Source organism: Heterodontus francisci, unplaced genomic scaffold (assembly GCF_036365525.1).
Source record: "Heterodontus francisci isolate sHetFra1 unplaced genomic scaffold, sHetFra1.hap1 HAP1_SCAFFOLD_152, whole genome shotgun sequence".
NCBI lineage: Eukaryota > Metazoa > Chordata > Chondrichthyes > Heterodontiformes > Heterodontidae > Heterodontus > Heterodontus francisci.
This window is the reverse complement of record NW_027141229.1, coordinates 3951111-3962315: the sequence shown is the minus strand read 5'-3', so window position 1 is coordinate 3962315 and position 11205 is coordinate 3951111.

Sequence of the window (11205 nt, the reverse complement as noted above, 5' to 3'; positions counted from 1 at the left end):
TAGAGGGGTACAAGATGATGAGAGGCATGGATAGAATGGATAGCCAGAGACTTTTTCCCAGGGTGGAAAGGGCTATGACCATGGGGGGCATAATTTTAAGGTGATTGGAGGAAGGTTTAGGGATGATGTCAGAGGTAGGTTCTTTACACAGAGAGTGGTGGGTGCGTGGAATGCACTGCCAGCGGTGGTAGTGGAAGCAGATACATTAGGGACATTTAAGCGACTCTTGGATAGTTACATGGATGATAGTAAAATGATGGATTTGTCGGTAGTTTGATATTAGTGTCGGTTAAAGGGTTGGCACAACATCGTGGGCCGAAGGGCCTTTACTGTGCTGTACTGTTGTATGTTCTATGTTCTATGTTCTATGTTTCGGGTACCTTGGATAACGCGGGATATTGTGAGCCTCGTGAAAAAGAAAAAAGAATCTTTTGTCATGGCTGGAAGGCTAGGAACAGACGAATCCCTTGAGGAATATAAAGACAGTAGGAAGGAACTTAAGCAAGGAGTCAGGAGATCGAAAATGGGATGTGAGAAGTCATTGGCAAACAGGATTAAGGAAAATTCCAAGGCTTTTTATACGTATATAAAGAGCAAGCGGGTAACCAGGGAAAGGGTTGGCCCACTCAAGGACAGAGAAGGGAATCAATGTGTGGAGCCAGAGGAAATGGGCGAGGTAGTAAATAAGTACTTTACATCAGTATTCACCAAGGAGAAGGACTTGGTGGATGATGAGCCGAGGGAAGGGAGTGTAGATAATCTCAGTCATCTCATTATCAAAAAGGAGGAGGTGTTGGGTGTCTTGAAAAGCATTAAGGTAGATAAGCCCCCAGGGCCTGATGGGATCTATCCCAGAATACTGAGGGAGGCAAGGGAAGAAATTGCTGAGGCCTTGACAGAAATATTTGCATCCTCATTGACTACAGGTGAGGTCCCAGAGGACTGGAGAATAGCCAATGTTGTTCCTTTGTTTAAGAAGGGTAGCAAGGATAATCCAGGACATTATAGGCCGGTGAGCCTTACGTCAGAGGTAGGAAAATTATTAGAGAGGATTCTTCGGGACAGGATTTACACCCATTTGGAAACAAATGGACTTATTAGCGAGAGGCAGCATGGTTTTGTGAAGGGGAGGTCGTGTTTCACTAATTTCATTAGCTTTTTTAGTTTAGTTTCGTTTAGAGATACAGCACTGAAACAGGCCCTTCGGCCCACCGAGTCTGTGCCGACCATCAACCACCCATTTATACTAATCCTACACTCATTTCATATTCCTCCCACATCCCCTATATTTCCCTACCACCTACCTATACTAGGGGCAATTTATAATGGCCAATTTACCGATCAACCTGCAAGTCTTTGGCATGTGGGAGGAAACCGGAGCACCCGGAGAAAACCCACGCAAACACAGGGAGAACTTGCAAACTCCACACAGGCAATACCCAGAATTGTACCCGGGTCGCTGGAGCTGTGAGGCTGCGGTGCTAACCACTGCGCCACTGTGCCGCCATTTTTTGAGGAAGTGACGAAGATGATGATGAAGGAAGGGCAGTGGATGTTATGATGGGACCTTTGCTCGTTGTAATATATGTAAATGATTTGGAGGAAAATGTAGCTGGTCTGATTAGTAAGTTTGCGGATGACACAAATGTTGGTGGAGTTGCGGATAGTGATGAGGATTGTCGAAGGATACAGCAGGATATAGATCGGTTGGAGACGTGGGTGGAGCAATGGCAGATGGAGTTTAATCCGGAAAAATGTGAGGGAATGCATTTTGGAAGGTCTAATGCAGGTGAGAAGTATACGGTAAATGGCAGAACCCTTAGGAGTATTGACAGGCAGAAAGATCTGGGCGTACAGGTCCACAGGTCACTGAAAGTGGCAACGCAGGTTGATAAGGTCGTCAAGAAGGCATACGGCATGCTTGCCTTCATCGGTCGGGGCATAGAGTACGAAAATAGGCAAGTCATGTTGCAGCTGCACAGAAGTTAGGCCACACTTAGAATATTGCATGCAGTTCTGGTCGCCACACTACCAGAAGGACGTGAAGGCTTTGGAGAGGGTACAGAAGAGGTTTACCAGGATGTTGTCTTGTCTGGAGGGCATTAGCTATGAGGACAGGTTGGATCAACTCAGATTTTTTTCACTGGAACGACGGAGGTGGAGGGGCGACATGATAGAGGTTAACAAAGTTATAAGCGGCATGGACAGAGTGGATAGTCAGAAGCTTTTTCCCGGGATGGAAGAGTCAGTTACTCGGGGACATAGGTTTAAGGTGAGAGGGGCAAAGTTTAGAGGGGATGTGCGATGCAAGTTCTTTACACAGAGGGTGGTGAGAGCCTAGACGTTGTTGCCGGGGGAGGTGGTGGAAGCTGGTACCATTGAGACGTTTAAGAGGCATCTTGGCAAATACATGAATAGCAAGGGAATTGAGGGATACAGACCCCGGAAGTGAAGAAGGTTTTAGTTTAGGCAGACATCAAGATCGGCGCAGGCTTGGAGCGCCGAATGGCCTGTTGCTGTGCTGTACTGTTCTTTGTTCTTTGTTCTTTGTGTGTCAGCATGTTTGTGTATCTCAGGCCCTGGGTTGTGCTGTGCGTGTTTGCCTCTGTGGATATGTTTCCGTGTGTTTGTATCTCTGTATGCGTGTGTGGGTCATGGGATGAGCAGTGCTTTGCGTCTTCCTGTGTGCTTGTGCATATCTGACTCAGTGCTGGGCGGGTGGGGGTGGGGGATGGGGTGTGGGTGGTGCGTGTGTGTGTGTATGTATGTGTGCGTCTGTTTGCACCTCACTCAGTTACTGGCGTCTAAAGTGTATGTGTGTGTGAGTGTGTGTGTGTGTCTGTCTGTCTGTTTGTATCTGACTCAGTGACTGTCATTTGAAGAGGATATGTGCATATTCGTGTGTGTGTCTATGTGTGTATGTTTGTATCTTACTCACTGACTCACTCACTGTGTGCGTGAGTGTTGGCGTATGTGTCTCAGGGCCTCGGCTGTGTTTCTGTGTGTGTACACGTGTGCGTGTGTGTGGGTGCTTGCGTGTGTGTATATCTGCGTTTTGTGTGTGGGTGGGTGGGTGTTTGTGTGTGCATGTGCATGTGTGAGTGTCTCAGGACCTGGGTTGTGCTTTGTGTCTTTGTGTATGTGCACACCCACATGAATGTGTGTGTTTGTGTGCGTGGGTGTGTGTGTGTGTGTCGGTTTTGGGGTTTCACTCAGGGCCTGGATGTGTTGTGTGGCTGTGGGTCTTTGTGAGTGGCTCAGTGCTTGTGTTATGTCTGTGTGTGTGTGTCACAGGACCTGGGTTGTGCTTTGTGTCTTGTTGCCTATGGGTGTTTGTACGTGTTTGTATGGATGTGTTTGTATGTGTGCGTGTTTGGGAGTCTCAGGGCTTGGATTGTGCTGCGTGTGTGTTTGTGTGTGTGTGTGTGTGTCTCAAACCTGTATTGTGCTGTGGTGTGTGTGTGTGTGCTTGTGCACGCCTGTGTTTGGGTTTGCATCTGTGTCCGTCTGTGTCTGTATTTGTGTCTCAGTGATTGTGTTGTTCTGTGTGTACGTATATGTGTGCATGTGTGTGTGTGCACGCATGTGAGTGTGTGTGTGCGCGTGTGAGTTTGGGCCTGCATGCCTCAATTGTAGTGTGTGTGTGTGTGTGAATGTCTGGATTGAAGAGTACGTGGGAGTGGGAGTGGGAGTGTACGAGTGAGTGCCTGAATGCCAGTATTGCAGTGTGTGTGTGCGCGTGTGCTTGAGTGTGTGTGTGTGTGTGCACGTGTGTATGTCTGTGTCTCAAACCTGTATTGTGCTGTGGTTTGTTTTTGTATGTGTGTGTGTGCTTGTGCACGCCTGTGTGCAGGTTTGTATCAGGGCAGGGGTTGTGCTATGTGTCTGTGTCTGTTTGTGTCTGTATGTGTGTCTCAGTGATTGTGTTGTTCTGTGTGTGTGTGTATGAGTTTATGTATGTGTGTGGGTGTGTGTGTGTGCACGCATGTGAGTTTGTCTGTGCGCATGTGAGCGTGTGCCTGCATGCCTCGATTGTCGTGTGTGTGCATGTGAATGTCTGAATTGTAAAGTGTGTGTGTGTGTGAGTGCGAGTGCGAGTGAGTGGCTGAATGGTTGTATTGCAGTGTGTTTGTGTGCGTGTGCATATGTGTGTGCGTGTGTACACGTGCATGTGTCAGTGTATATGTTTGTTTGCGCGTGTGCATGTGAACATCTGGTTGTGTGTCTGTGCCGCAGGCCTGAGTTGTACTTTGTATCTTCGTGTGTGTGTGTGTGTGTGTCTGTGTGCTTGCGCACGCCTGTGTGTCTGTGTGTGGGTTTGTATCAGGGCCTGGGTTGTGCTGTGTGACTGCATGTGTGTGTGTTTTGTGTCTGTGTAGGGTTGAATCGGATCTGGGTGTCGAGTGATTCATTTAGTGATTCCAACCCAACAGCCTGAGTTGTCCTGTCTGTCTGTGCGTTTATCTGAGTAATTGCATTGTTATATGTGTGTGTGTGTGTATATCTGAGGGCCTGGGCTATGGTGTGTGTGTGTGTGTGTGTGTGTGCGCGCGTGCGTGTGTGTGTGTGTGTGTGTGTGTGTGTGTGTGTGTGTGTGTGTGTGTGTGTTTGTATATCTATCTGCCTCAGTGCCTGGGGTGTGATCGGTGTGTGTGTGTTTGTATATCTGTTTGTCTCAGTGCTTGGGTTCTGATCGGTGTGTGTGGGTTTGCATATCTGTCTGTCTCAGTGCCTGGGGCCTGATCGGTGCTTGTGTGTGTTTGTATATCTGTCTGCCTCAGTGCCTGGGGTCTGATCGGTGTGTGTGCGTGTGTGTGTTTGTATATCTGTCTGCGTCAGTGCCTGGGATCTGATCGGTGTGTGTGTTTGCATATCTATATGTCTCCGAGCCTGGGGACTGATCGGTGTGTGTGTCTGTGTGTTTGTATATCTGTTTGCTTCAGTGCCTGGGGCCTGATCGGTGTGTGTATGTTTGTATATCTGTTTGTCTCAGTGCCTGGGGTCTGATCGGTGTGTGTGTGTGCTTGTATATCTGTCTGTCTCAGTGCCTGGGGTCTGATCTGTATGTGTGTGCTTGTATATCAGTCTGCCTCAGTACCTGGGGTCTGATGTGTGTGTGTGCGTGTTAATATATCTGTCTGCCTCCATGCCTGGAGTCTTTTTGGTGTGTGTGATTGTTTGCGCATCTATCTGTCTCAGTGCCTGGGGTCTCATCGGTTTGTGTGTGTTTGTATATCGGTCTGCTTCAGTGTCTGTGACTGATCGGTGTGTGTGTGTGTGTGTGTGTGTGTGTGTGTGTGTGTGTGTGTGTGTGTGTGTGTGTGTGTGTGTGTGTGTGTGTGTGTATATCGGTCTGCCTCAGTGCCCTGGGACTGATCGGTGTGTGCGTGTGTCTGTTTGTATATCTGTCTGCCTCAGTGTCTGGGGTCTGATCGGTGTTTGTGTGCTTGTATATCTGTCTGTCTCAGTGCCTGGGGACTGATCAGTGTGTGTGTGTGTGTGTGTGTGGGAGTGTTTGTTTATCTGTCTGGCTCAGTTCCGGGGGTCTGATTGCTGTATGTGTTTTGGGTCACTGGGCTAGTCTGGAATGCCCTGCTGAGGGGGATTGGACAGGTCGTCAACAACCCCAGGGGGAGAGTAAAACTGGGAGGTTCATTGTTTGCTGGCCGAGACCCTCCGTGGGCCACAGATTACCCATGAAGGAGGGAGACTCCCCAAACCTGAAGGGAGGGAGCCACATTTTACAAGGTGCCCACTCCACGTGGTGGAGAAACATCCGCCGCTGGTAAGATCACAGTGACTACTTAAGGGCCTCAATTGGTCTCTAGGCGGGTAGATCATTGTCGGCCTATCCCTTCCCCCGGCAAGATCACTCGACAATTGCATTACTACAGGCACTCTGCCCCCGCCACTCATCATCATTCTCTGGGCCCCCCGCCTCTGACCTCAACTCACGGGTCCCCATAAAATCCAGCCCAGGGAGTGGTCAGTCCATGGAGGAATTGGAAAACAAGGATGAGAATTTTAAATTCAAGACATTTCTTAATCGACAGCCAATGGAGGTCAACGGAGTGATTGGTGAATGGGAGTTACATCAGCAGCAGAGTTTTGGATGACCTGACGTTTACAGACAGTCGAACGTGGGAGATTAGCAGGAGGGCATTGGAATGGTCAAGTCTAATGGGAACGAAGGAATTAATGAGGGCTTTGAGCAGAGGAGCTGAGACGGGGTGACGTCAGGCGATGTGATGGAGAACTTTCTTGGCCCGTATTCAGGAGAGCTTTTTTGGTCAGTAAGTCGCAATTCCAACAAGAGAGGACACAATTTTAGACTTAGTTTTAGGAAATGAAGATGGGCAAGTGGAAGAAGTGGCAGTGGGGCAGCATTTTGGTGATCGTGATCATAATTCCGTCAGCTTTAACATAATTATGGAAAAGGACAAGGATAGAACAGGAGTTAGAGTTCTCAATTGGGGCAATGACAATTTTACTAAACTGAGGAGTGATTTAGCGAAAGTGAATTAGAAACAGCTACTCGAAGGTTCATCAATGACAGAAAAGTGGGAGGCATTCAAAGAGGAAATTCAAGAGGTTCAGAGGAAACATGTTCCCACAAAGCAAAAAGCGTGAGATGGCCAAATCCACAGTTCCACGGATGACAATGCACCGACAGGGAAAGATAAGGCAGAAAAGGAAAGCTTATGTCCGACACCGATAACGCAATACTACAGAAAGCCGAGAGGAGTATAGAAAGTGGAGGGGTGAAATCAAAAAGGAAATTAGGAAAGTAAAGAGAGAGCATGAAAGAATATTGAGAAGCAAAGTCAAGGTGAACCCAAAGGTATTTTCTCAATACATTAAGTGTAAGAGGATAACTAAGGGGAGACAACAGCCCATAATAGACCAAAAAGGTAACCTATGTGTAGGGGAGGAAGATATTGGTATAGTTCTTAATGAATACTTCGCGTCTATCTTCACAAAGTGGGGGACAATGCATATACTGTAGTTAAGCTGGAAGAGCGTGAAGTATTGGATGTGATAAACGTAGGGAGAGAGGAAGTATTAATGGAATCAGTATCCTTGAAAATTGACAGATCACTAGATCCGGATGAAATATAACCCAGGTTGTTAAAAGAAGCAAGAGAGGAAATAGCAGAGGGTCGGACCATCATTTTCCAGTCCTCACTGATACAGGTGTGGAGCCAGAGGATTGGAGAACTGCTAACCTTGTACTTCTGTTCAAAAAGGGAGCGAGGGATAGACCGCATAATTACAGGCCAGTCAGTCTAAACTCATAGTGGGAAAAGTATTGGAATCAATTCTGAGAGACAGGATAAACTTTCATTTGGAAAGGCATGGATTCATTAAGGATAGTCAGTATGGATTTCTTAAGAGAAGATCGTGTCTGACAAACATGCATGAATTTTCTGAAGAAGTAACAAGGAAGATAGATGTGGATAGTGCAGTTGATGTGGTCTACATGGATTTTAACAAGGCTTTTGACAAGGTACCACAGGGAAGAGTGGTTCACAAAATAAAATCCCACTGGATCCAGGAAAATGCAGCAAGGTGGATACAAAATTGGCTCAGTGGCAGGAAACAAAGAGTAATTGTTGTCGGGGGTTTTTGCGACTGGAGGCCTGTTTCCAGTGGCATTCCACAGGGCTCAGTACTAGGTCCCCTGCTTTTTGTGGTGTATATTAACGATTTGGTGGTCAATGTAGCGGAAATGATCAAGGCGTTTGCAGAGGACACAAAGATTGGCCATGTGATAGATAACGAGGAGGATCGCTGTAGGCCGCAGGAAGATATTGATGGTCTGGTCAGATGGGCAGAAAATCGGCAAATAGAATTTAACTTGGAGAATTGTGAGGTGACGCATCTGGGGAGGTCAAACAAGGCAAAGGAATACACGATTAATGGGAACATACTGAGACGTGTAGGGGGAATGAATGTCCACAGATCCCTGAAGATAGCAGGACTGGTTGCTAAGGTGGTTCAGAAGGCATATGGAATAATTGCCTTCATCAGCCGAGGTATAGAATATAAGAGCAGGGAGGTTATGCTGGAACTGTATAACTCATTGGTTAGGCTACAACTTGAGTACTGTTTGCAGTTCTGGTCACCTCATTACAGAAAGGATGTAATTGCAGTACAGAGGGTACAGAGGAGATTTATGAGGATGTTGCCAAGATGGAAAAATGCAGCTTTGAGGAAAGATTGGATAGGCCAGCATCCGCAGTATTTTGCTTTTATTTTAGATACAGTGTGAATATGGGTCAACCAGCCGAGGATAGTCATCGTCATGCCGAGCTGCTACAGTGTACATATGGGTCAATCAGTCCAAGATACTAATCTCCAGCCGAACTTGTACAGTGTGAATATGTGTCAACCATCCCAGGATACTGATCATCATGCCCAGCTGGTACAATGTGAATATGGGTCAACTTTCCCAGGATAGTGATTGCCATACCTTGCTGGTATGGATTGAATAAGGGTCAACTAGGCCAGGTTGCTGTTCGCCATGCCGAGCAGGTACAGTGTGGATATGGATCAAACAGCAATGGAAACTGATCGCCATGCCGAGCTGGTGCAACGTGAATATGGATTCAATAGCCCTGGATGCTAATCGCCATGCTGAGCTGGTACTGTGTGGATATGCATCAACCAGCCCAGGATACAGAGCGCCATGCCTAACTGGTACAGTCTGAATATTGGTCCAACAGCTCAGGACACTGACCACTATGCCGAACTGGTACAGTCTGAATATGGTTCAACCAGCCCAGGATACTGATCGCCATACAGAGCTGGTTCGTCGTGAATATGGGTCAAATAGCCCAGGATGCTAATCGCCATGCTGAGCTGGTATAGTGTCAGTATGGGTCAAACAGCCCAGAATACAGATCGCCATGCCGAGATGGTACAGTCTGAATGTTGGTTAATCAGTTCAGGATAGAGATCAAAATGCCGAGCTGGTACAGTGTATATATGGGTTAGCCAGCCAATGATTCTTATCCTCATGCCGAGCAGGTACTGTCTGAATGATGGTCAAAAAGCCCAGGAAAAAGATAGCCGTGCCGAGCTGGTATAGTGTGAATATTATTCAAGCAGTCCAGGATACTGATCGCCATGCCGAGCTGGTACAGTGTGACTAATGACCAACCAGCCCAGGATACTGATCGCCTTGCCTAGCTGGGACAGTGTGAATATGGGTTGACCTGCAAATAATACTGATCAACATGCCGAGCTGGTACAACTTGAATGATGGTCAAAAATCCCAGGAAAAAGATAGCCGTGCCGAGCTGGTATAGTGTGAATATTATTCAAGCAGTCCAGGATACTGATCGCCATGCCAAGCTGGGACAGTGTGAATATGGGTGAACCTGACAAGGATACTGATCATCATGCTGAACTGGTACAACTTGAATATGGGTCAACCAGTCGAGGATACTGATCGCCATACCAAGCGGGTAAAGTGAGATTATGGGCCTAGCAGCCCAGGATACTGATCACCATGCCGATCTGGTACAGTGTGAATATGGGTCAACCAGTCCAGTATGCTGATCGCCATGCCGAGCAGGTACAGTGTGAATATGGGTGAAATAGTCCAGGAACTGATCACCATGCCGAACTGGTACAGTATGAATATGAGCCAACTAGCCCAGGATACCAACCGCCATGTTGAGCTGGTACAGTGTGAATTTTGGTCAACCAGTGCAGGATACCGATCGCATGGTTGAGCTGGTACAGTGTGAATATGGATCAAACAACCCAGGATACTGTTCGTCATCCCGAGCTGTTTCAGGGTGAAGAAGGGGCAAGCAGTCAAGACACAGATCGCCATGTCAAACTAGTACAGAACGAATATGGCTTAATCTACCCAAGATGATTATAGCCAGCCGAGCTTGTACAGTGTGTAATAAAAACAAGAAAAGCTGGAAATACTCAACAGGTCTGGCAGCATCTGTGGAGAGATAAGCAGAGTTAATGTTTCGGGTCAGTGACCCTTCTTTGGAACTGGCAAATATTGCAAATGTCAAAGGTTATAAGCAAGTGAAGCGGGGGTGGGGCAAGAGATAACAAAGGCGAAGGTGTAGATTGGAAAAGGCCACATAGCTGACCATAAGGTCAAGGAGCAAAGGCAAACAATATGTTAATGGTGTGTTGAAAGACAAAGCATTAGTCCAGATAGGGTGTTAAAGGACTGAAGATTGAACATCAGCAAGTTCAAACATGAAAAAACAGTGGGTAAGCAAACTGAACAAACTAAGATGAAATGAAATAAACATACAAAAACATTGTAAGAAATCTAAAAAAAGAAAAACATAACTATTAATAAAAGTAAAACGGGGGTCCCATCATGCTCTGAAGTTATTGAACTCAATGTTCAGTTCGGCAGGCTGTAATGTGCCTAATCGGTAAATGAGATGCTGTTCCTCGAACTTGTGTTGATGTTCACTGGAGCAATGCAGCAAGCCCAGGACAGAGATGTGAGCATGAGAGGAGGGGTGAGTGTTGAAATGGCAAGCAACCGGAAGCTCAGGGTTCTGCTTGCGGACTGAGCGGAGGTGTTCCACAAAGCAGTCACCCAGTCTGCGTTTGGTCTCCCCAGTGTAGAGGAGACCACATTGTGAGCAGCAAATACAGTGTACTACATTCAAAGAAGCACAGGTAAATCGCTGCTTCACCTGAAAGGAGTGTTTGGGGCTTGGGATAGTGAGGAGAGAGGAGGCGAATGGGCAGGTATTACACCTCTTGCGATTCCAGGGATAGCCCAGAACACTGATCATGATGCCGAGCTGGTATCTAGAGAATAGGCGTGAACCCGCCCGCCATGCTGATCAGCATGCGCAGTTGGTATGGTCCGAATATGGTTCAACCAGTCCCCCAAGATACTGATAACCATGCTGAGCTGGTACGGAGTGAATATGCGTCAACGATCCCAGTATTCTTATCACCATGCCGATTTGGTATTGTCCGAATATGGTTCAACCAGCCATCGATACTGATCACCATGCCGAGCTGGTACAGTGTGAATATGGATCAACTAGCCCAGGTTAAAGATCGCCATGCTGACCTGCTCCATTCAGATTATTGGATAATCAGATCAGGACAGTGATCACCATGCTGAGCTGCTGCAGTGTAAATATGGGTCAGCCAGCCAATGAATCTGAAGGCAATGCCGAACTGGGACAGTGTGTATAT